The sequence below is a fragment of the Megascapheus bottae genome, chromosome 1 (genome assembly GCF_031878675.1).
Source record: "Megascapheus bottae isolate mThoBot1 chromosome 1, mThoBot2.hap1, whole genome shotgun sequence".
Taxonomy (NCBI): Eukaryota; Metazoa; Chordata; class Mammalia; order Rodentia; family Geomyidae; genus Megascapheus; species Megascapheus bottae.
Genome location: NC_143509.1, coordinates 96,706,635 through 96,733,588, shown reverse-complemented (window position 1 = coordinate 96,733,588; position 26,954 = coordinate 96,706,635). Strand labels below are relative to the sequence as shown.

Genomic DNA, 26,954 nt, shown 5'->3' with positions numbered 1-26,954 from the left:
GGTGTGAAGAGAGTACTGCCTCATGCTGTGAAAGTGTGTGGACGCGGGGACCTGTAGAGATCTCTCAGGGTAGACAAGGGTGGGGTGTCATGGGTGGTTTACCTGAAAAGGCAATATTTTGGGGCAAGGAGTATGATTGGAGAATGGTGCTTTAAATAGAGAAAAAATACAGAAGTGGTATGGTCATGGAGCTTGTTTTTTTTTTAAGAACTGTCTTCTTGTCCCATTTCTTCCCTTTCTTCCATCAGTGGTGTGTTAATAAGGTAGCTCTCAAGGGTGAATAAAATATTTGTAATATCCATGGTGTAAAATTTCTTCTCACAGTTGATCTTAAGTTATCAATATATTGACTGGCCACAGTCAATCACAACTAAAACCGTGGCAGTCAGTCACAACTATGGAATTCTACATTAGCAGGCCACGGCCTCTTGTGTCTGTTTGTCCATCCACCATCCATCCATCCATCCATCCATCCATCCATCCATCCATCCATCCATTATGCATACTTACCTACCCATCTACCATATAATCCATCTGTCCATCCATCAACCATCGATCTATTCATTTGCCTATCTATCGTCTATCCATCCATCATCTGCCATATACCTTTTTTTTTCTTTTTTCTTTTTTTTTTTTTTTGCCGGTCCTGTGCTTGAGCTCAGGGCCTGAGCACTGTCCTTGGACTTTCTCAAGGCTAGAGCTCTTGAGCCTCAGCACCACTTCCGGCTTTTTTCTATATGTGGTACCGAGGAATCGAACCCGGGTCTTCATGCATGCTAGGCAAGCACTTTAACCACTAGGCCAAACTCCCGGCCCCACCTTTTTTTTTTCTTTTTGGTAGCACTGGGGATTGAACTCAGAGCCTGATACGTCTAGTAAAACCCTTATGTCACCTGAGCTATGTCCCCAGACTTTTTATTTTTATTTTGTTTTTGAGATAGCCCCATGTTAACTTTGCCCAGACTGGCCTTAAACGCTCAATCCTCCTGCCTCTCTCCCTCCCAGGTAGCTGTGATTATAGGCATGTACCATCATACCCAGCTAGCCACATAATTTTCACCAAACAGACAGGTCACAGGAATAGATTGTTACACTTTAGAGTTCCCCTAGCCAAGTCTTCTCATTTTATAGATAAGAAAACTATAGGCTATAGAGGGACCATAATTTTCTTTCTTTTTTTTCTCTCTCTCTCTCTCTCTCTTTTTTTGTGAGTAATGAGGCTTGTACTGGGCCTGGGCGCTGTCCCTGAGCTCTTCAGCTCAAGGCTACCACCCTACCCTTGAGCCAAATCCCACTTCCTGTTTTCTAGAGGTTAATTGGAGATGAGTCTCAGGTCCTTTTGTGCCTTGGCTGGCTTTGAACCTTGATCCTCAGATCTCAACCTCCTGAGTAGCTAGGATTACAGGCATGAGCCATTGTGCCTGGCATAACTTTCTTAGTGTCCTTCTTTTACTTTGGTGGGAACCTAGGATTTTGTTTTGTACCTGCCAAACTATCATTGTATCAATGAGCTCCACTTCCAGGTTGTGAAGTCTGTTTGTTGGATTGAGGTTGGCCTTTTGGTCTCTAGAACTCAAATCTGCAGCTACCTCCTGAACGTAGAGAAAACACTGGTTCAGCTAAGGTTCAGTGATTCCCGAATTGAAGCAGTATGGAGTCCACTGGCCTTTAGCACAGTTCTGCAGTCCCAGTACTTACACTAATGGTGCTTTTGTTGTTTCTTGTCTCAATAGTTGGAACTTCTTAGCAGGTTTGCAGTTGCCTTTGCTGATGGTCGAAAATGTCTCTGGATATTTCTGGATTTCATTTATCTCGTGTGTGTGTGTGTGTGTGTGTGTGTGTGTGTGTGTGTGTGTGTGTGTGTGTGTGAGAGAGAGAGAGAGAGAGAGAGAGAGAGAGAGAGAGAGAGAGAGAGAGAGAGAGAAACAGAGATGAAGAGAGAGACAGAGATACATACTTCTGTGGGAGTCCAAGACGTTTGTGATGCCTCTTGACACATGGTTGGGGTGAGGCTTCCCTTGGACAAATCTATGTGATTGAATTCTTTCCCACCTCTTAGTCTTCTAGTGGTATGCCTTAGAGCTTTTAGAGAGATGCATAATTGGTGATATTTTTGACTCAAAGAGAAGGATGTAAGAATCCTTTTTGGGGAACCATGGACAAATTGGATGATGACTATGGAGCGATCCCGTGAAAACCATTTAAAAGTAGCTGCTGTGCTATAATGATAAGGGAGAAGAGCCCATTGCTCAGTTGTATTTCAGGATATTGCTTTTGTTCAAAGGAAGCAAAGAAGCAAGGCACTGGGTGGCTCACACTTACAATCCTAGCTACAGGAGACTAAGATCTGGATTGCAGTTTGAAGCCATCCCAGGCAGAAAGTCCATGATGCTCATATTTGCAATTAACCAGCAAAAAGTTAGAAATAGAGTGTGGCTCAAGTGATAGACCATCAACCTTGAATGAGACGGCTTAGGAAAAAGTCTTCATGCCTTGAGTTCAAGCCCCAGTTCTGGCACAAACAAGAAAAAGGAAACAAGCCTGACAGTTGTGGCTCATGCCTGTAATTATAGCTACTCATGAGGTTGAGATCTAATGAATTCTGTTCAAAGCCAGCCCAGGCAGGAAACTTTGTAAGACTCTTATCTCCAGTTAACCACCAGAAAACTGAAAGTGGCACTGTGGCTCAAAGTGGTTGCGCCCTAGCCTTGAGCAAAAGAGCAGTTCCCAGACCTCAAGTCCAAGTCCTAGGACTGACAAAAGAAAAAAAAAATAAAGGAAACAAAGAAACTGGAGGTTATTTGTGGGGAGTAAGAAGAAAAGCCTTGAGTTTGAAGGAAAAACTCATTTTTTGACTTTTTTCTGTTTCATTTTTTTAACTTTTTAAATTATAAATAAATATAAATGTAAATTAAGCAAAACCAGATTCATCAGAAAGCCTGGTTATAATTTCATAGAACTCATCCAGTCATGAATAAATTTCTGTTGCCTTCTTTACTTGGTCATTTGCCCAGTACCAAGTGTAATTGTGTCTAGTTCATAAATGGTTATTTTATAATCCTAGATGCAATTAACTTTGCTTGACAGAAAATTATAATTGAACAGTCATTCAAACTTATGCAGTAATCTAACCTTAAACTTCAGTGTTCTTCCTCTAATAATTGATGTCAATTCTTTCCTTTGTATGTGTGTGTAGGGTGAGGGGGAAATGGGGGTGGGAGGAGGGAGGGAGGGAGAGAGTATTAGGGCCTGGACTCTTGGCCTTATCTTCTCACTTGGCTTTTTTACTTGTCTGGAGCTCTACCACTTGGTCCACAGCTCCAATTTTAGCTTTTGGGTAATTAATTGGAGATAAGCCTCTTAGATTTGCTTGCCCTTGTTTGCTTTGAATTGTGATCCACAGGTTTTCAGCTTCCTGAGTAGCAAGGGTGACAGGCATGAGCCACTGGTGCCTGGTTCAGTTCTTTCCCAATGTGGCTAATCACTTGTCTGCATGTACTGCCTAAGCTGGCCATTAAGAACTCCCAACAAGAAGCCATTCTCGGTGGCTCACACCTGTAATCCTAGCTGCTCAGGAGGCTGAGATCAGAGGATCACAGTTCAAAGTCAGCACTGTCACTGAAATCCGTGAGACTTATCTCCAATTAACCACTAGAAAATCAAAAGCGGCCCTTTGGCTTGAGGGTTAGGATGGTAGCTTTGGGTTGAAGAGCTCAAGGCCCAGAGTTCAATCTCAGGACCGACAAAAAACAAAAAAACCCACCATCACCACCACCACCACCAACAAAAAACCAGAAAAACTCCCAACAAAGATTCTAAAAACCTTATGAAAGTCTGTGAACTATCATGGGGCCATTTTGTCTCTAGCAATTCATGCCTGTGGTGCTGTGGCCCCAGGGCCTTGGGCATGGGCAGTTGTTATATTTCTCTTAGTTCCCAGGACTGATACTGAGCTCTATGGTACTAGTCATTGTTCATCCCCACTCTTCCCCTGAGAGAACTCCTTCTCGATGTCCTCTGCTCCTCCTGATCTTAAATTAGGAGTTCCCGAGCGCTTACAAAATCAGAGAATGTGTGGATCCTATCTAAGCAATCTCCGTGTCAATTTGTAATCATCTGAAATGGAAAGATAAAAGTGACTTTTATTCAGTCATTTGTAAGCAAGCTGCCTTTCCCCAGGGCTTCTTGTAAAAAGAATGTCAGGAAATGTGTGGACAAGGTAAATGAAATGTGCTTGATGGAAAGCACAGTTGTGATTAACTAGGGGAGGAAAATAAGGCCTCTGTTTTACAATCTTTGCAGTCCTCCTCCTTTGAAGTGATTAGGTTAAACTACATGAATTACCAACACCGGCTATCAAAAGGGCAATTCTACCCTGTTCCATATAAGATAGCATTTTTGCTGGCTTATAAGGCATGGGGAATGTGGGGCTGTGTTTGGCTAGGAGGCAATGTGCCTTAAGGATGCAGGGCTTCCCTTATTTATTTGGACCTGTCGCTTGTGGTTAGTGTTTACTTAACTTGACACTTGCTTGTTGCCTCCATAGCTTTCAGAAAGTATCTAGAGCAAAATTGGTTGCCTAGCAACATGTTCCAGCCCAGGAGGGTTGGAGAATGGGTCAGTGATTAACAATTATGTACAATCAAGTTTAAAAATGCGTAGCTGCCTGCCACACCGATGCTCTGACCACCAGACAGCATCCGTATTCTGCTGTCCCAGTGTTTAGGGCTGCTGTAAGTGAATTTACTGCCAGTATGGTCTTGACCTCGTGGAGACAACTAAAGAAACACTGGGTCTGGCCCATTATGGGACTATGGTACCCACTTGCATTCACTGATCTAATTTATCCAAGCATCTGATGCCCATCCTTAGGTTTGGCTCTTGGCTGGACACAGCCCTGGGACAATGATAAGAGCAACATGAAGAATCTGGATATTTACGATGGTCATCTTGACAAATTGGCTCCTGTTAGTGAAAGAGCAAGTCATACAGAATGAGTGACAGTAGCTTTCTCTCCTAACCCAAGTTATTCTGGTTTTTTTTTGTTTGTTTGTTTTGTTCTGTTTTTGTTTTTGTTTTTGTTGGTCCTAGGCCTTGAACTCTGGGCCTGGACCATGCCCCTGAGCTCTTCAGCACAAGGCTATCGCTCTACCACTTGAGTCACAGCACCACTTCCAGTATTCTAGTGGTTAATTGGAGATAAGAGTCTCACAGACTTCTGCACCCAGGCTGGCTTTGAACTGAGATCCTCATATCTCAGCTGCCCAAGCAGCCCAGAATGTGCCTGTGTGTTTCCCCAAATGGCCCAAGTCCTTAATCATTTCTCTTCCTTCTGTTGCAGCAGAAGAGAAGAATTTTGCATAATCCAGTCCTTACTTAATCTTTCTGTCAGCACAAGCATCACTGGTGTAAATCCTGAGCACCATAGAATACCAGGAGGCATTTTTACAACTCTGCACCAAAGCTAATAATGCACATTTTATTGTGGAGAATCATTGAGTTTAATTGGCTAATCAATTTTTAGGCCCATTCCATTTGTGTTTTGTTTAATCAACAAAAATAAATCGCCCTGCCAACCTTGAGAGATCCAAGTCGGAGAATAGTGGCAAATATCTCGTTTGTCCTGCCAAAACAGCTCTCCCGCAGAAATGTCTTAATTGAAGATGATTTATATTCAGAACTGCTGATGTTTTATCATTTGTCTGAAGAAGGAAACGGCTGTGTAAGCAAACAGCAGTGTAGCAGCCTGTAGGCACTGTATTTGACATTCATCCACAGTCTTTACCCCTCAGATGATTCCAGTGACTCAGGCACCCCACATGAAAGTAGCTGTTCAGCAGTCCCCATAACTTAATGGTGAGACCCATTCTGTACTGAGAAGACTTTAAATCTTAGGCCTTTGGTTCTTATTCTGCCCAATTTTATTGGCAGTGGCCCCTGTTCTCTGGGCTTTTGGTGGATAATAGCTGACAAAGGAAGCAATGAGCTTGCCCCAAGGCCTTGTGTTCTTGCTTGGCTTCTTTTTTTTTTTTCCTCAAGGCTGGGGTTCTGCCCTTGAGCCACATTTTCACTTTTGCCTTTTTTGCTGGCTAATTGGAGCTAAATTTGGGATGAGTCTGTCTGTTTTGGAACTGTGATCCTCATACCAGCCTCCTGAATAGCTAATATTATGGGCATGAGTCCCTGGCTCCTAACCTACTAATAGTCTTCAGACTATGCATTTTTTTTTTTTTTTGCCAGACCTGGGCTTACGCTCAGGGCCTGAGCACTATCCTTGGATTTTTTCTCAAGGCTAGAGCTTTACCACTTGAGCCTTAGCACCACTTCCGGCTTTTTCTAAGTATGTGGTACCGAGGAATCGAACCCGGGTCTTTGTGCATGCTGGGCAAGCACTCTACCACTAGGCCAAACTCCCGACCCCAGACTATGCATCTTAAGTGTTTATGAAACATAGATGAATTTTGTATTTGGACCTGAGTCCTATCTCCAAGATCTCAGTATGTGTATGCAAATATTTTAAATTTGAAAAAAATCCCAGTTGTGAAACACTGGTCCCAAGTGTTTTGGATGTGGGATGTTCAGCCCTTAGCGAGTTTATAGAGCTTCCTTCCAACTTGGTTGTGATGAAGGATGCCATGGATTCATTCATTGCTTCCTTTTTAAACTCTGATGTACTTGGTTGTATTTCTTAGGACCATGTCTTCACTTATGGTTGGTTTGTTCATTTGTGCCTACTAAAGTTTTATATTGTATGGGGCTTTAGATTGATAAGAGGTCAGCTGGCCTCCACGGACCTCCTAAAAGTCAACCCAGTGACCTGTCAGTTATTCCAAGAGGAAAAAAATTACCTTTAAATGAACCTAGATCTAATAAGGTACAACATAGGAAGTTATGAACAATGTTGTATAAATCACTTCTTTTAGGATATCAACAGAATGGCAAACTTCCAGCAAATGCCTAGGTATTTGCAACACCTGTGTGTTTACCAAGGCCCTGGCCATTCACTCAGCAACCCCTGACATCTTTGATGTCAGAGTCATGCAATTTTTGAATCAAGTCAGGGACTGGAAAGAATTTCCATGTTTGGATGGAGTGAGAAGCTTTGCAATGAGATCAAGTTCTATTGTGATAATGCAGACACTTGCAGAGATATTTTCTGATGAACACTCCCTGCCAACCTGCTTCAGATGGATTTTTTTTTTTTTTTGCCAGTCCTGGGCTTGAGCTCAGGGCCTGAGCACTGTCCTTGGACTTTCTCAAGGCTAGAGCTCTACCACTTGAGCCTCAGCACCACTTCTGGCTTTTTTTTCTGTATGTGGTACCGAGGAATCGAACCCCGGTCTTCATGCATGGTAGGCAAGCACTTTAACCACTAGGCCAAACTCCCGGCTTCAGATGCATTTTGCATATGTTAATCCACCCTCTATCTATCCCACCAGCTCAGTTCTACTGCTACTTCCTCTTCTGTGTCCAATGTAGTGTTGCCTCTGTGTGTTTGTGTGTGTGTGTGTGTGTGTGTGTGTGTGTGTGTGTGTGTGTGTGAGAGAGAGAGAGAGAGAGAGAGAGAGAGAGAGAGAGAGAGAGTGTGTGTGTGTGTGTGTGTGTGTGTGTGTGAGAGAGAGAGTGTGTGTGTGTGTGAGAAAGAGAGAGAGAGAGAAGGTGGGAGGGGGGGAGAGAAAGGCTGTGTTTGTGTGCACACGTGCCATGATTGGAGTTTGAACTCAGGGTCTGGGTACTGACCCTTAGCTTTTTTGCTCAAGGATAGAGATCTACCACTTGAGCCATGGCTTTTTTCTGGTTAATTGGACATAAGTGTCTCATAGACCTTACTTCCCATGCTGGCTATGACTGGTGATTGTCAGATCTTAGCCTCCCGAGTAGTTAGATCACAGGCATGAGCCACTGGTTCCTGGCTGGTCTTTTCTGTGAAGTGACTCTTAGAAGCTAGCTGAGATGTGGCAGGTAATATGACAGCCTGCATTTACTGAGTTATTTTTGCACTCTAGGCACTGTTCAAAGAACTTGCCATGAATTTAACTTCCCAAAAGTTAGGTGCTGTGGTTCTGAATATATCTGATGGATATAAGGAAACTTGAGTCACAGGGTAATGCTATAACCTCCTCAAGGCCACTCAGCCTTTTGCAAGATCAGGTTCAAGCGAGCTCTCAACTATGATGGCCTTCTGCCAGTGAGCTAAGGACCCTGATAATAGCTATTAAAGGGGGCCAGTAGAGTAGAAGAGGGATTTAGTTTGGGGCTCCATAGATTAGAGGCTTTGGCTCCTCCAACCCATACAGCCAGGCTGGGTGATTTGTATCTTCCTTTGGCATCAGTCTTGTAGTTGATTTGATAGTTACTTGCTGTTGATTTCATCTGACCACCCCAGCTATGATGGGTGGGGTGAACTGTGATGTGGAATCATCAAACAGACTTGGGCACGTGTTTCCTCCATCCTAGGGATGGGCAAAGCCCATCTTCTCAAGGATTTACAATGGTCCTGTGAGGCTTGTACTGAATGATTTTCTCTACTGGCCCGGAGGGAAACTGCAGCCCTTGGAGGGTGGTACAGGTCTTGGTCTGTGAGGGCTGACATTGTTCCAGAAATGTTTACCTACCCATGGCATTGGGGTTCCTTAACTGCCTACCCACACCTTTCCCGAGTGTTTTGTAGTGTGATGATGTTGTCTCCAGAGGGGTTTTCCCCCTCTTGGTTTTCAGCCTTAACCCTCTCCCAGCTCATAGCAGCCTGGAGGCTTTCAGAACAGGATGAGCTTTTTCCTCAGGCCCGGAACTGCTTTTGTTATTGCGTGTGCATCTAGGCACCTGCTGAGCTGATGAGTTTTTGAAATGTCACTTGACTGTGGGGAGGGAGCCTGGAGTGATGCTTAGAACACACCATCCCAGCTGCCTCCCCTCCCCACTCTCCCTCCCTTCCCCCAGCGGTGGATGGCAGATCCTCCTCCAGCCCCTCCATCTGTGGCACAGCTTTCTACCCTCTGGGGATGGTGGTCATTTCTGTGTTGTGCTGCTTTCTGTAACTGTGCTCCTTCATGTATTTTCTTTTTTCTTTTCTTTTGGGTGTGTGTGGGAGAGTCAGTTTTTGAGAAATCCAATGAAATTTTCGACCCTTTTCTTTCTGGATTTCTCAGAAATTTATACAAGTACACAAAGATCATCAGAACTAGGGCTGGGCAAAGCGCTTGCCTAGCCACTGCAACATCCTGGGTTCAATCCCCAGAACCAAGAAAGAAAAGACAAAAAAAATACAGTTAAATAAAAGATGATCAGAACTTCAGGGCTTTTTATCAGCACCCTTACATTCAGAACCTTCTTGTATCCTGAAATGTATATTAAAAATTGAGCTCTCTAGGCTCCCGCTTATAATCCTAGCTAATTATGCTGAGATCTGGGGACTGAGGCTCAAAATCAGCTTAGGTAGGAAAGTCTGTGAGTCTCTTCAGTTAATCATCAAAAAGGAAGGAGTGGAGCTCTGGCTCAACAGTAGAGCATCAGTCTTGAGTGAAAAAATTAAGCAACAATGCCCAGGCCCTGAGTTCAAGCCAAAGAAAGAAGGAAGGGAAGAGAAAAAAGAAAATGTGTTCTCTGGCTGGGCTCTGGTGGCTCATGCCTCTAATCCTAACTACTCAGAAGGCTGAGGTTTGTTATCTGGTTTAAAGACTCTTGGGCCGGGAGTTTGGCCTAGTGGTTAAAGTGCTTGCCTAGCATGCACGAAGACCCGGGTTCGATTCCTTGGTACCACATACATAGAAAAAAGCAGGAAGTGGTGCTGAGGCTCAAGTGGTAGAGCTCTAGCCTTGAGAAAGTTCAAAGACAGTGCTCAGACCCTGAGCTCAAGCCCAGGACTGGCAAAAAAAAAAAAATAAAAAAAAATAAAGACTCTTATGTCCAATTAACTACCAAAAACTGGAAATGGAGCTGTGGCTTAAGTGGTAGTTAGAGCACAACCTTGAGCAAAAATGCTAAGGGGCAGAGCCTAGGCCCTATTGTTATAAGGTGAGAATATACAGAAACCACATTTTGTTAGTTTGAATCTTGGAGTCTTTATTAAAAGGCTTAGTCTGCTTAGCAGACTCCCATCTCAAAGTCCAACAGCCAAAAAACACACTCAGGAAACAGGCCAGAAATGACAGAAACAACAAATACAATACAGGCAACCCAGTTCAGCAAATGGTGGCTGGAGAACAGCTAGGAGACAGGACACAGTACCCAAACATAGAGACACCTGGCATTTGTTCCCTGTGCCTAAGCTATTTCACACCTAAATAGGTTCAGGGCAGGGGGCAGGGCCACAGGAAACTCCCAGTCCTAGGTATTGGACTGACAGACCTAGTAACCTATCAGTCAAGTACCCACCCCTGTCTCCAGGGATACAGGCACCACCCATTACCTGGAGGAGGGGGTATCACCTTCTCCCAGACCTTCATTCTTCATATGTAAAGCTTTCCTGAGGCAAGCAGGGCCCTCAGAGCTCTGAGCCTGAATTCAGTGAGTAGCCTCTCTCACCTCTAGGCTGTTCAACACTGGGTAGAGAATTGCCTCCCCTGCAGCCACTGGTGCCAGGATGTCTGAGAAGCCAACAGTTCCCTGTACCTGGTGAGGTACTGGCATGTCTGTGACTCAGTTTCCTTACTTAGGCTCAGCCACCTTACTTCACTATGTTCAAATCCCAGTATACACACTCTGTCTGTCTGCCTGTCTGTCTGTCTATCTCTCTCACACACACTTTGGACTTTATGTGCCTCACTTGAGGATGGGTACAGAAAACTGGCTTTCAGATTCTCTGTCTTGTCAAAGAGGTGACTAGAAAGTTGGATGCAGTTGTGACATAGGGTTAAGAAGGGAAGAAAAGGGAGGGAGATCGCTGTGGCAGCAGGTGGAAACCCCTCATCCCCTGGAACTGAGAGCAGCAGGGATGGCTGACCTGAAGGATGCCCTCACCTGTGATGGACAGATGGCAGTTGACCCAGCAGGGAGAATGTAGAGCACCAGAGCTCCTGCCTCTTCTTTACCTTCTGTGATAATTGCTTCTTGTTGACCTCCCTAGTGAACAGAAGTACAGGGAGGGCAGCTGCTCAGGGAACTGATCACAGTGCAAACAGATGAAAGTCTGCTCAGGCCGCTGAATATCACCTATGGCTCTCTTATTTGCCATTGCTGTTGGCAGCACCGTCTTTCTGTATAGCCCAGCCTGGCTTTGAATTTGTGATCTTCCTGCCTCACCTACCATCATACCAGGTTTCCTTCAAGATTCCTAAATAACTTCTGTTCATTAAGTGATGGCACACATATCCAGGGCTATTTGACCATATTTCAGTACTGGGCCTGGGCCCAGTGGAAATTGTTTATTAGTTTTGTGCGTGCGTGTGTGTGTGTGTGTGTGTGTGTGTGTGTGTGTGTGTGATTGAAAGCTCTTGGCTTTTGTGTGTGTGTGTGTGTGTGTGTGATTGAAAGCTTCTTGGCTTTTTTCCCCCCAACTTTTCAAATTGTTATGTATTTATTTATTTTGCTTCCTGGTTTTTGTCAGATGCTTTAAATCCAGTCTTTTAGTTCTTTCAAGTTTTGTTTGTATGCTTGTCATTACAGGGCCACATTGAACGGCATCATTGTAATTCTCAATGTTCTCAATGGTTTAGTCTGCATCAGTATCTCAGGATTGTGTAGAAATTACACATGATGTCATGTTCAAAGTCTTTTTCTTATTATATGGTTGTTTGATGTATAGAGAAGGGAATGTCTTGATTTCTGCAGTGCAGTGAGATTATAAGAGGAGGAGCAATGGAGAAACTAAACAGAATTAGGAGTATAAGAAGCCTGTCAATTAGCTTATCAAGAATTCCCCTGTACTTTCTTGATTTCTCTTAACATTCTTTCTGGCTTCTGACTCCTTTGCTCTGCCCATTGGCTATTGCTCCCTAGCTGCCTTTGCTGTCTGTGTTGTTGAACACGATCATTTTTCTTATTGTAACAGCATTGATGTTATGATCCTAAATAGACTTTGCCTTCCCTTTTCTAGAATGTCTACATAATTTTTCCTTTAACAGTATCCACTAGGAAATGCTGGGATTGTTCAGGAGATTCCAGGCTCTCTTTTTTCTACCTTACCCCATATTGAGACACATTCAGGGAGGCTCACTACTTGCTACAAGAGGCGTAGTTGTCCTGTGTGTTTTTTTTTTTTTAAGTCCTGCCGTTTTAACCAGATGCCAGAGGCTCACACCTATAATCCTAACTACTTAGGAGGCTGAGATCCGAGGATCGAAGTTTGAAGCCAGCTGGGGGCAGTATTATAAACTACTCAGAAAAAGCCAGAAGTGGTGCTGGTGGCTCAAGTGTTAAGAGTGACAATCTTGAACTTGAAGAGGCTCAGGAGCAGTGCCGGAATTGAAGCCCCAGAACCAGCTCCCACTCCACACACACACTGAAGAAAGTTAGGCATCTTATTTTTTTTTTTTAATTTTTGCCTATCCTGAGGCTTGGAACTCAGGGTCTGGGCATTGTCCTTGGACACTTTTTGCTCAAGGTTAGCGCTCTGCCACAGCACCACTTCCAGCTTTTTCTATGTATGTGGTACCGAGGAATCACACCTGGGTCTTCGTGCTTGCTAGGCAGGCACTCCACTGCTAGGTTATGCTCCCAGCCCAGATATCCTAATTTTTAAAAAGTATCTGTATTGTATTCTTATCTTAAGAGAGAGATGGGGTGGGGATGGGGTGTGGGTGGGGTGGGATCTCACTATATTGTTTGGGTTGGCTCTGAGCTTCTAGGTTTAGACCATCCTCTGGTTTTCGCCTCCTCCTGAGCAGCAGGGATTACTGACAATGCCAATTTGGGGAGAGTGGAATGAAGGTGATTCTGCCTGGGTGGGTGCTGGGTAGCCTCTCTGTTCAGAGCCTGGGATTATTCAGCTCTGCTTCTTGTTTTAAGATGGTTTAGTTCCTCTGCTCATAGCCCTTGCCCCAACATAGTTTTATAAATGCCTTCTAGGATTCCCTTTTGTAAATGATGGTCTTTTGTTGCCAGTGGAATGAAATGCCTGGGTTTTGTCAAAGCAATTGTCACCCTGAAAGTCTTTTTCTTTGTACATTTCTAGGTGGATGGCTATATTCTGATGTTGACATTGTCTGAAGTTGATCTCTACATGGTAAGTAGGCAGTGGCTTAAAATACATCTTTTTAGGCATATCATAGATAAAAGGATACATTTATTTTCAAATTCTGTTCTGTATCTTACAGTATTTGAAAATCTGTACCTAGTGCTAATTGTTTTTCACTCTAGTCCTTCTATGTCACATTATTCATGGCTACATTTGGAAATCAGTGACTTCAACAGAAAACATGTGTAACCATTTGTATGCATATCTGTACTAGTGACTCATGCCTGCAATCCTAGCTACTCAGGAGTAGAGATCCTCCAGATCTCAGTTCAAGACAGCCCAGGAAGAAAGTCCTTGAGAACCCATTTTCAATTAACAAGTGAAAAATGGGGCTAGAAGTATACTCATGTGTAGAGTACCAGCTGAGCAAGTGAGCCAGGTAAGTATGGAACCCTGAGTTCAAATCCTGCTGCCACACACACACACACACACACACACACACACACACACACACACACCAAAATATAGGAAAATCTGACATTTTTCAATATTTCACTAAGAATCTAAAAAGGTAAGAGTTCTTATTAAACATCAGCACAATGCCATTACCACATAAAATAAATAAGAGTATGCTTGCTACTGTTACTGGATATTTGTGTTCAGATTTTCCTGATTGTCTCATAACTGTCTTTCCACAATTGCTTAAAAATACCTCAGGACAAAACCAAGAACTAGTGGCTCACGCCTGTAATCCTAGTTACTCAGGAGGGTGAGATCTGAAGATCGCAGCTCCAAGCCAGACCAGGCAAGAAAGTCCACGAGACACCTTCAGTTAAGCACCAAAAAGCTCTAAGTGGAGGTGTGGCTCCACTTAGACCACCAGCCTAGAGTTCAAGACCCGTATCCCGGCTCTGGGTTTAAGCCCCAGGACTGGGCCCCCTAAAGTCCCAAACAAACCCATCCACTCCTCCCCCCCAAAAGCCCGGAGGACAATTAAAAGATCTATATAGCATCTAGTATGAAACACGTGTGAAACTTTCAGAGTAAAACCCATTTAAAAAAAACTACTCTGAAAGAAAACAACATCCACACGTCATCCTGGGCTGATTTGTTTTAAGTTACATTTCCTGTGCAATGCATTTGGTCAGGAAGTTGGATCTGCACTCTGATTCCCACAGTGTAGATTTTACCTTCTTGGGCAGACCCTTCACTTGTTTCATTGTCCCCCAGATTTCCCATAAACACTTGACCAGATTCAGGTTCACCTTTGGATTCTTAATTTGCTTGATGTTGGGGTAAAGATTTTGTAGAAACTCAGAAATAAAAAAGAGCTCCTTAAGGTATATCTTAATTGCACTGAATTATTTGTATACCATGAAAGAAAGGAGTAAAGAGAAAGATGAAAGATGTAGTATGAAAAAGAAGAGGTCAAATTATGTATATATACATATATGTAATACATATACATAAAATCTATTTTATTATAAAGGTGATGTACACCGGAGCTACAGTTACATAAGTAAGGAAAGGAATACCTTTCTTGTTAAGCAATGCTATACTTTTCCTTGTTTTCTTTCATTTATCCTCCTTCATGACTCCCCTCTCCCCAAGCCGTAAAATTCATTTTCAAATAATGTCTTGTGAGTATCACTATTGTATTGGTTCACCATTAGTCTTTTGTCTTACCATGTCTGTGATTCTCCTTTCTTTCCTCAATTTAGATAAACTTATATTCAAGACTAAGGGTACTGGGGCCAGGAGTTTGGCCTAGTGGTAGAGGACTTGCCTATCATGCATGAAGACCCGGGTACGATTCCCTGGTACCACATACACAGAAAAAGCCAGAAGTGGTGCTGTGGCTCATATGGTAAGAGCCCTAGCCTTGAGAAAGCCCAAGGACAGTGCTCAGGCCCTGAATTTAAGCCCCAGGACTAAAAAAACCCCAGAAGACTAAGGGTATGGAAAAAAAAAAGCAGTGATTGGGATAAACTATAGGGAAAAAAAAATGAAGGAAAAAAATAACTGAAAACAGTACACTAAAAAACCTTCCAACATCAAAAACAAAAATAACCCTCTTTTTTCCATGTCTTAGGGTTCATTACCATTAGCATCATTTTATATGGCTGTATATATGTAGCTACTGAGCTATTGTGATCCCTCTGTTAGAACTATCCTAGGCATATTCCAATGATTACAAATGAGGGGGAGACCATGGAGCCTGTGTTTCCTTGAGTCTGACTTATTTCACTTAATTGCCCAAGTCTTTCCCACTTCCTTATTAATGGACAATACCATTCTTTCTGATGTAAGCATAGAATTCCATAGAGTATACTGTACTCTATGACTAATGTTGCCTGGGCTGGCCTTATCTCTAGATCCTCTTGCCCCAGCCTCTTGAGTAGATAGGATTACCATTCCTAGTTTCTAAGGATAAGCAGATGACAATAGAGTAGAATAAAATGTACTGAAAAAAGTAAGAGATAGGGGAATATAAGGAATAACCTGAAACACTCCAGGGCAGAAGTGATTTGTCAATCCACCAGTACTTATTGATTACATGTTCTACCTTTTTTTTTTTTGTGCCAGTATTGGGATTTGAACTCAGGGCCTGTGTGCTGTCCGTTAGCACTTGAGTAACAGCTTCATTTCTGGTTTTTTGGTAGTTAATTGGAAGGTTAAGAGTCTCATAGACTTTCCTACCCAGGCTGGCTTTGAGCCTTAATCTTCAGATCTTAGCCCTCTTGAGTACCTAGGATTACAGATATGAACCACCAACACCCTTTTACTGTTTTATGCTAAGGATTAAAAAAAAGTGGCTTGCATGTTTCTCCTAAATACAACTTAGCAAATTCTAAGCCATTTCCCCCATTATATTACATTATATGGTACATAATTAGGGATGATGTGAAATTCTTTATGTAAAGAAACAAAGGAATTGATTTAAGGGTATTTTTTTAGTCATCTTTCTTTGAAGTGTAAAGGTAAAGCTTGGATGGAGAAGAGGTTTTTAGAACTTGGAAATGCTTGAATTCCTAGGATGGTGCTTTGAAATTGTGTGCACACTGTATATCTTGGTTTCTTTGCGGGTAAGGAGTTAGAGAAGATGTTTTTTTTGTTTTTTTTGTTCTTTGTTTTTTGTTTAGCTCAAGGCTGGCACTCTACCACTTGAACCACAACTCTTCTTCTTCTGGCTTTTGTCTAGTTAATAGGAAAGAAGAGTCTCACGAACTTTTTGGCCTGGGCCAAATTACCAATCCTCCTGAACTACAATCCGTGTCTTTCAGATACCTTTGGGCAAGCAGTAAGTAGCCGATTAGCTGAGTTCTCTTTACTGATAAATGCTATCATCATGGCTGTCATCTTGATCTTGTTAGACATGAGGGTGCTGAGGTCAAAAAACAATTTACCCAGTCATAGTGAATAGTAAAACAAGGGCTGTTCTGGAGAATTTTCTGTTTTGTTGTTGTTTGTTTTGTGTTTCTTTTTGTGATGGTTGGGGATGTAATTACAGATCTGAACATCTTCTCCTTTGTCTGCAGGAGCTTGAACCAAAAGAGCCATTATTCTGGGCTCATTGGAGATTTGCTAATGAAAAGTTTCTTAAAAAGATACTCAGCCTGGCCCTGTAGCTCATACCTGTAATCCTAGCTACTCAGGAGACTGAGATCCGAAGATTATGGTTCAAAGCCAGCCCAGGCACTAAAGATTATGAGACTCTTCTGTCCAATTAATCACTAGAAAACGGGAAGTGGTGCTGTGGCTCAGGGGGTGGGGTGATAGCCTTGAGCTGAAGAGCTCAGGGACAGTGCCCAGGCCTAGAGTTTAAGCTCCATGACCCATGGGGGGGGGGGGAAGATACTCACTAGAGTTGGGGAATGTAGCCTAGTGGCTTAGTGGTTGAGTGCGCACCTAGCATACATGAGGTCCTGGGTTCGATTCCTCAGTACCACATACACAGAAAAAGCCAGGAAGAGTGCTGTGGCTCAGCTGTGAGAGTGCTAGTCTTGAGCAAAATGTGTCCAAAGACAGAGCACAGGCCCTGAGTTCAAGCCCCAGGATTGGCAAAAGAAAAAAAAAATAAGATACTCGATACCACAGGGAAAATCAACTGAATATGTTGTGGGAGGGGAAAACCAGGATTGAGGAGACATGGTTCAAAAAGAATTGTACTCCTTACTCATTACCTGATTCATGTAACAGTAACCTCTCTGTATATAAGAATACAATAATAATTAAAAAAAAAGATGAGTAGGGAAAGAGACAAAGGAAGTCAGAGAAAAAAAAGGAGGGAGGGTAGAATGCCTTCAACTCCACAGACGGATGAGCTAGGAAAGTGGAACTTTCTCTTTCAAGGGGGACTGGGTAGAGGGGTGTCAAGATAAAGGTAATGAAAATCAAATCAACCAAGTGTGATATTGGGTTTTGTTTAGATCTTGGCTTGAGGAGGAAAAAAAAAAACCAGATCTAGAAGGGAATGAGGTAGTTAGAATCAGTGACATTTAAAAACAGAATAGTTAGTGATATTGAGGAGAGTTGAAGGATGGGCCTATAAACATAGTAGGATTATATTGAGATGTAAAAGATTCTTCTCCTCTATTGACACTTTTTTCATTAATTCAAAAGATTTTTGTGGGATATAGTCTAACAAAGAAATGTAGTAACTTAAATGCTGCACACAAATTCCTCTTAGGACAAGGCTGACCTGAGCCCTTCGGGCTCACAGCACTTAACATATAAAAATCAAGGGAGTTTCTCAGAGATCAGAACACTGAGGTACATAATTATAAAGGGCACTGAAATTACTTCAGTCATCCAGAATTTCTTCATCCAGATTGATGTCTGTGGTGTCAATATCATCTAATTCCAGATTATCCAGATCTACTTCTAGTGCAAGTAGCTCTTAGCATCCTTGGTGGCTGTCTGGGAGGTGCAGATAACTGGCATTGGGGAAGCAGACTTCCGCTCTGGTTCCTGCTGCGCTGCGCATCTGGGGGCTGGAATCCTTTTGCCTCTTCTGTAGTCTAGTGACCCTTTTATGGGTAATGCTTATATGATGCTTGAGATTTATGGGAAAGTGTAGTGAGTGCATTCTAACAGGATTGAATAGTTACAACTGAATTGTGAAAATAATGACTTACCTTAGATTTTTGCCATATACTTGGCAATATGTTAAGATTTCAGTGCATGTGCATGCCTCCCCCCGCCCCCCCCACCTTTCCTAGTGAAGGATTTTCACATTTTTACTTAAAGGAAGTAGTTTATGCTGTGTGCTAGTGGCTCATACCTGTAATCCTAGCTGCTCAGGAGGCTCAGATCTGAGGATGGTGATTCAAAGCCATCCAGGGCACAAAAGGACCTGAGACTCTTATCTCCAGTTAACTATCAGAAAACCGGAAGTGGTGCTGTGGCTCAAGTGGTAGAGCGATAGCCTTGAGTTGAAGAGCTCAGGGACAGTGCCCAGGCCCAGAGTTCAAGCCTTGCAATTCACACACACACACACACACACGCACACACACACACACACACACATATACACACACACACACACACACACACACACACACACACACACACAGAGGAAAGGAACATAAGAATTGCCAGCATCTGTACTCTTATGATTTATTAAGTATAAAATAAAAATCAATAGAACATAGCAGTGTGGAAAGTGACTATTGGTTGGTAGCATTTACAGTGTGGATACACTGGATGAGGAATGATTCATGGACCAGGTAGAACAGAGTAGATCGGCAAGATTTCATGATGTTACTCAGAAAAGCAAGCAATTTGAGACTAAAAAAATTACTTACTTCTAGGGCCGGGAGTTTGGCCTAGTGGTAGAGTGTTTGCCTAGCATGCACAAAGACCTGGGTTCGATTCCTTGGTACCACATACTTAGAAAAAGCCAGAAGTGGTCCTGAGGCTCAAGTGGTAGAGTTCTAGCCTTGAGAAAAATCCAAGGACAGTGCCCAGGCCCTGAGCTTAAGCCCAAGACTGGCAAAAAAAAAAAATTATTTACTTCTAGAATTTTTCATTACATATAAGAAAATGTGTTTTATTATATGTGTAATGTTATATAATATGTAGTCTTTATGCTTTATATAATTACTTTGTATACACAAATATGCACTCAAACTTACATATACACATATAAAACTGGGGCTTCAACTGAAGGCCTTGCTCTTTCTAGGCAAGTGTTCTATCATTGAGCCATGCCTCTCACCCAGGTGGAGTATGCTTGGTGCCTCTGCCTAGACTGGGTATCTAGGCCAGGAAGAGTAAAAAAAGGAAGAAGAAGGAGAAGGAGAAAGAGAAGTAGAGGGAGAGGGAGAGGGAGAAGAATCCAGAATGTTCATATCTGTCTTCAATCAAGAGCAGCCACAAGTTGCTTCTGTTTCCTTTTTTTTTTTTTTTAGCAGAAATTTCAGCTACTAGTAAGGTTAGTTAAAACAACAACAAATAGTCACAAAAACAAACCCACAAAACCAGCCTTCCTAAAACCCAAACCAAAAATACAAGCAATAAAACCTCAATCTCTTTTTTTGTCTTCCCTCCTCTCCCTGCTGTGTTTGTTTTCCTGAGTCAGGGAGGGCTGTTGGAATGCCATGGATAGATTTCAACTCAGGCAGTAATGGATAGTAAATTTTAAATTCATCCTTTCATTTTTGTGAGAGGAAGGGGAATAGGTCACTTTATAAGTTGAGTAAACCTTTGGCTCCCTCCAGGAGTTTCCAAGCCTGTCATTTTGATCATGTAGGCAGCAGAGGGCAGTGGCATTATGACCACAGGGTTAAATGTGGTCACTAAAGGATTATGTCTCTTTTTTTTTCTCAAGCTAGTGTGATGCTCTACCACTTGAGCCATAGCTTTCCTCCCGGTAATTTAATGGGGATGAGAGTCTTACAGACTTTCCTGCCAGGACTGGCTTCAAACCGTGATCCTCAGATCTCAGTTTCCTGAATAGCTAGGACTACAGATGGAAGCCACTGTCTCCCAGCTTCTTTTTAGTATAATAAATAACACTCAGAATGGCCAGGAGAGACTTAAAAAAAATCTCCTGGATTTACCAGATTATTTCCCACAGAGTTTCTACTTTGTATAAAAGAATCTTTCACAGTGAACTGTTCCCTTTTCAACAAAACCAGGGGAAAATAATATAAAATAACTATGTTAAAAGAACATTTGCTAGATTCTTTCAATAAATAGTGAAGCTTGTCATATCACTCAGCAGTGTTCAAGCCAACTAATCAAATTCAGGGTTTCCATTTTTACAGAAAAGCAACCACAAGGCCATGTAGTTTAAGTACGTTGGTCAAAATAAGAATTCAAATACCAATAGGGCTTTTTTTTTCACAGCATCTGTGGGCAGGATCTGTTTCACAGAAACATTAACTCCAGGCTGTTGATCATAAAGTGGCTCTGGAAAATGCAGTAGCTAACTTTGTATTTTTTTTTTTTTATTTCTTAGAAGACATTATGGGGCTGGGAGTTTGGCTTAGTGGTTGCCTAGCATGCACAAAGCCCTAGGTTGAAGTCCTTGATACAGAAAAAGCCATAAGTGGTGCTATGGCTCAAGTGGTAGAGTTCTTGCCTTGAGAAAGCTCAAGGATAATGCCTAGGGTCTAAGTTCAAGCCCCAGGATTGGCAAAAAAAAATGTTGCTAATTTAAAAATAAATTGTTGCATTTAATTGTAGAATTGCATATACATATATATTTATATGCATCTACATATATACATATATCAGTATGTATATGTAATATATAGGTATAAATACAAGTATATATAAGCATTGTATATATATATATATATATATGAGCAAATGTAAGCATATATATGCGATGTATATAAGTGTATACAGGTATTATAGGTACTGCCTATATGGATAAACTTTTATAGACAATTATTTGTTCAGGTTCCTCCTTTTTTACCTTGTCAGTGCTGGAGCTTGAACTTAGAGCCTTGTGCTCTCATTTGGCTTTTCACTTAAAGCTGAGTTACACCTCTACTTCTGGCTTTTTAGACATTCCTGCCCTTGCTGGCTTTGAACTGCAATCCTCAGATCTCAGTTTTCTGAGTAGCTAGGATTATAGGTATAAGCCGCTAAGGGCCTGTTTCACTTTTTTTTTTTCTTCTTTTCATTCAAGCCTGGTGGTCTTTCGCACCATCCACATCTCTATTTCTGACTTTTTTTTTTGGCCAGTCCTGGGCTTGAGCTTAGGGCTTGAGCACTGTCCTTGGACTTTCTCAAGGCTAGAGCTCTACCACTTGAGCCTCAGCACCACTTCTGGCTTTTTTCTATGTATGTGGTACCGAGGAATCGAACCCAGGTCTTTGTGCATGCTAGGCAAGCACTCTACCACTAGGCCAAACTCCCGGTCCCTATTTCTGACTTTTTGCTGATTAATTTGAAATAAGATTCACGGGATTGGCATGTGCTGGCTCTCTCTAAATTGTGATCCTCAGATCTCGGCTTCTTGAGTGGCTAGGTATTATAGGCATGAGCTACCAGGGCATGGCTAGGAATGTGTAGAGATTTTTAGTTGAGACATTGATTTATTTTTGAACCAGGAAGCTGTATCATGGCTGTTTTCTTGTATAGATTCAGATTGAGCAGACTGTGGGCAGTAGAAAAGCCAGAACACATTTTAATTTTACGAGTCTCTACTTCGGAGTGTATTAGAAGTTGTTGGCTAACTGCTATTGTAATGTCCACAGGACAGCTTATCTTTAACACCCTTCATATAAACACTGGTTCTACTTCTGGGAGCTACAGAGGTTAGAAGTGATTTTTATGAAAATTTTCACTAATGAAATCTCATTCATTTTTATCCTTCTGGCTATTTTAATATGAGACTGAGGAGGGTCTGCGGATGAACAGTTTGGTGAGACTGTGGTTTTACTATGGTTTCTTTTTGGCTTGTGGGAGACTGTCTCCCATGAGGTCCAGCTTTTATGAAATATGTTCTAAATGACTTGAATGGGAGCCAGCTCCATCTGATGTTTTCTATTATGTAACCAGTCAGATTTATGTTGCATACAATGAATTTCAAATCCCACTTTTTAGGGGATTTGCAAGAAGGCCTGGGATGCTCAGAGAATCCTAGAGAATGAAAACTTGGAAAGCCACAATAGTTCAGGGCTCATTATACAAACCACAGCTATAAAATATGATTCTTTCAGTCCCAAATGAACATCAGAAGTGATATTTCAGAAGCTGAAAGAGATTTGGAACTGATGGACCACAGGACTCTGATATCTGGGGACTTTGTTCCAGTGGTGTGGTGAGAGGTCAGGTGATTTCTTTTTTTCTTTTTTTTTGGTGGGTTGTGGGCCTGGTGTTGTCCCTGAGCTGTACAGCTCTAGGCCACCGCCCTACCCTTGAGCCACAGCCCCACTTCCTGTTTTCTAGTGATTAATTGGACATAAGAGTCTCATGGTCTTTAGTGTCCCAGCTGGCTTTGAACCTTGATCCTCAGATCTCAGCCTCCTAAGTAGCTAGGATTATAGGCATGAGCTACTGCACCCAGCCTGAATATATATATATATATATAATATATATATATATATATATACACACACACACATATATATCTCCTCTATTGGTGAATTGCCAATATAGAGCCCATGGATATGGAAAGTACACTATACTTTTTAAGATTATTTTTTAAAGTTCGTTTTTAGGGCTGGGAGTTTGTCCTAGTGGTAGAGTGCTTGCCTAGCATGCGCAAAGACCTGGGTTCGATTCCTCAGTACCACACACATAGAAAAAGCCAGAAGTAGTGCTGTGGCTCAAGTGGTAGAGCTCTAGCCTTGAGAGAGCCACAGATAGTGCTCAAGCCCTGAGCCCAAGTCCAGGACTGGCAAAATAAATAAAAATAAATAAATAAATTAGGCTTTATTTTAATGATAGTTTTAAATTTCATCATGAGGACACATAGCAGAATGGCCTGTGTACTCAGTGGTATGATAAAGAGTGTTTTAGGCTGTGGAGTAGCACTAAAGTACTTTTTCTGTGGGAAGAGACTATCTCTCTTTTACAGTTTTGGAATACCTGGGGAGCTGGCCCTGAAATATCTGTTCATTATTTCTCGACTGTTTTGTGGTGGTTTAATTATTCCCACTGACAGAAAGCACTGGGGAATAGGATGGGCCTGGCCATGCCCCACACAGAGCTCACTAACCCTTTCCAGCCTTCCTTCTCTTTGCTTTCTAGACTTAAAGCTGGAGGATGGGAGAAGTGTGTTTATGGCTTCTACTTTTCAGGCCAGCATGTTCTCTGCTTACATTGTTCCAACTCGATATTTACCAGTTCACTGCAGCACTGGATCAAACCTAACCTGTCAGTGATGATTTCTTTGAGACCAGAGACATTTAGTATTTACCTGTTTAGCCTGGTAGAAGAGTATGTCATCACCCTCAGTTTATTTTCCTTCCTAACTTTCAGTGAACTTGTTAGAATGCAGGATTTCAGAATCTATCTTTAACCAAGATGCTTTCCTCAATCAAACTTGAGTCAGCTCCTCTGTGCCCTTTTAAAAAAAGTTGAAATGGGGTCTCCAGAATGTGTTGCTAGTGCCAGCCTTATCTTGTGATCCTCCCTATCTCTGCTTCCTGAGGAGATGGGACTACAGATGTGAGCCATTGTCTCCGGTTTTCCTGTGTTTTAGTCATCCACCAGGTGAATGTTTTCTTGTCTTTTATTCATTCTCCAGACTTCATTCAGCATCTAATTACAGAGGGTCCTGACTTTGAATGGTCTGATGTTAGCAATTCTTTTCACTTTATGATGGCAATACGAATTCAGTAGAAACCATGCTTTGAATTTGCATTTGGCTCTTTTTCCTTCATAGCAACGTTGACGTGCCACAGAGCACAGGAGGGAGCCAGGTGACAATCATGGAGGAAGCACCTGGTCCTCTATAGTAGGTTGTGTTGCTAAGCTCTGCTGGGCAATAGGTTAGGTATATTAAGTACATTTTGGACTTCACATATTTTCAATTTGTGATGAGTTTGTCCGGATGTCACTCCATTACAAGTTGAGGAACATGGGTAGTTCACTCAATAGTTATTTATTGCGTACTGTCTTTGGGGCAGGCCAGAGACATTTGTCTAGGAAGTTTTCCTCTCTGGAACATCCCGGACAACTGGGGAGGCCAGAGTGTGGGTACCAGGGTCACAGCCATCCCTGTCCTAGAGTCTTCACTTCTCTCTGGACTTTCCATATAGCGCCTCTGCATTTGAGATTGGGAGGATAGACTAATGCTGTGAATTGTTAATGGGTGAAGATTCCATCAAGGAATCTTCAACTTAGTAGAAAGTAGGGAATTCAGCCAGGTGCCCGTGGCCCATGCCTGTTATCCTAGCTACTCAGGACTCTGAGATCTGAGGATCCAAGTTTGAGGCCGGACCAGACAGGAAAGTCTTTTATCTCCAATTAACTACCAAAAAGCTGGAAGCAGAGCTGTGGTTCTAGTGGTAGAGTGCTGGCCTTGAGCAAAACAAAACAAAACAAAACAACAACAAACCTCAGGGACCATATCCACATTCCCATATTCTATCTGAATTTAATCTCCAGAAGCAATACAAAAAAAAAAAAAAAAGACCTAAGGAAAAAAGAAAGTAGGAAAATCAGATGCCATCCTGATGGCATGACTGATTTAAACATTTTACTATTGTTGTGAAGAAACTGTAGTTTCTTAACCCTAGTCCTCATAGTTCTGGAGTGTGACATAGTAACAAACCATCATTTGTCATCAGAAACAAGTGATGGTGTTGGATAAACTCTTATGCATGCTCTTTTAAATGGCAAGGTAGCAATTTGTTTTAGTTTTGACTGTTTAACTGTGAGGCATCAGAATCTTGCCTGGGGCTCCTCTCTCTTTACTGATCCCTGGCAGTAAACAGCCCAAAGCATTCATGGGACTCATTCCTGTTTATTTCCAGTCTGTTAGGGATCACTGCCCATTGCTATCTGTTGTCCAGCTGTCTACACAGCGTTGTTTCATATTTTTTGATCATTTATTTCACTCTAGTGAGAGTATAAATCTTCCCCCTATTATGTGTCTTTGCTTGTAAGATATTTTGTATTTTCTTTGTTAAACCTTAAAAATAGGTATTAGGGCTGGGAGAGTGGCCTACAGATAGAGTGCTTACCTAGCATACACGAAGCCCTGGGTTTGATTCCTTGGTACCACCTACACAGAAAAAGCCGGAAATGGTGCTGTGGCTCAAGGGCTAGAGCTCTGGCCTTGAGAAAGCCCACGTATAGTGCTCAGGCCTTGAGTTCAAGCCCCAGGATTGGCAACAAATAAAAATAGGTATTAATTAGGTATTGGTGGCTCATTTCTATAATCCTAGATACTCAGGAGGCTAAGATCTGAAGATCCAAGTTCAAAGCCAGCTCAGGCAGAAAAATTTTGGGAGACTCTCCAGTTAACTGCCAAAAAGATGGAAGTACAAGTATTACTCAAATTCAAAGAGTGTTAGCCTTGAACAGAAAATGCCAAATGATTTAAAGCCTCAGTACTGGCATATGTATGTGTGTGGGGGGGTGTGCGCACACCCACACCCACACCCACACTAAAAAGTAAAAAAGTATATAAGAATTGAAAATGAAGTTAAGAAAACAAAACAAAACAAAATAGCTTTCACATTTAGAAATGTGAAGCTTCAGTTACCTGGTACATTCTAATATGTTCATTCTAATACTTCTCCTGACTGATCAGTACATCTGGTCTGTGTATGTACTTTTAAGTTGTGATGCTTCAGGATGTAAGTCAATTATCACCTTCGTCTTCAAGCATAATTAAAACGTCTTTTTTCAGCCATCAGGGGATCATTGCTTTTTTTAATTTGCTGCTTCTTCTATATATGTTCTCAGAAATCATTTTAAAAGAAAGGCTTCATTTTCCAAAGTTTCCTGAGCAGCCCGACTTCCAACTACCAGAATAAATTATAAAATGCAATTGCCCTTAAAACATCAATCAGATGACGCCATCCATTTGCAGAGGTTTTATTGCAAGTGGTGAAACTGACATATTTGTTTTCATTCTCCTAACACCCACTTTACTCCATTTAATCATTTGAATGTTGTTAATTTGAGATCAAGACACATTTCAGAGGAGTTTGGCTTTGAAGAACAAGGTAAATTTTATTCTTATGCAGAGTACCTAATGAGACCAATAACTAGAATTAGTACTTTAGTACTGTTTATCCTGGCAAACCCTCTTTCTCTCTTTTCTTTTCTCTTCTTTTCTCCCCTCCCCTCCCTCCCCTCCCCTCCCCTCCCCTCCTGTCCTCTCCCCTCCTCTCTTCTCCTCTCCTCTCCTCCCCTCTTAAGCCTTTTTGTGCTTAAGGCTAGCACTCTACTACTGGAGCTACAGTACCACTTCCAGCTTTTTTGAGTAATTTATTAGAAATAAGAGTCTCACAGGGACTTTTACCCGGGCTGGCTTCAAACCTCACTCTTCAGTTCTTAGCCCCCTGAATAGCTAGGATTGCAGTTGTGAGCCACTGGCACCTGACTCAACCCTTTCTTATTTCTTAGGAGCCAAGGTCATGAAGACTAGCAAGAAATTCAGTAGTTCTGAAGAGATAGGCTCCCAGTGTCTCTATCACTCAGTTGCTTCAGTGGCTTACATACTGAAAACTGATCCTCAGGTTTCAGCCTTTTGAGTAGCTAGGATTACAGAAATGTGCCACTTAGCTCTTTAATTTTAATTGATAATCCTCTGGTCTTAAATAAGATATCTATCTATCTATCTATCTATCTATCTATCTATCTATCTATCTATCTATCTATCTATCTATCTTTTTCTCCTCTGTAATGTTGACCCTGTTGG

General features: G+C 42.0%; 1 protein-coding gene across 2 annotated transcripts in view; it reads left to right on the top strand.

The window, feature by feature from the left end:
- Positions 1 to 26,954, top strand: part of Tiam1 (TIAM Rac1 associated GEF 1) — a 335,042-nt gene that overhangs the window by 59,695 nt on the left and 248,393 nt on the right. The window contains exons 2-3 of one of the 2 annotated variants that reach the window (XM_090348551.1): positions 13,112 to 13,162; positions 16,317 to 16,415. The gene's annotated coding sequence lies outside the window, so the exon portion shown is untranslated. The remainder of the gene's footprint in view (positions 1 to 13,111; positions 13,163 to 16,316; positions 16,416 to 26,954) is intronic. The other variant, XM_090348555.1, reaches the window with a different exon arrangement.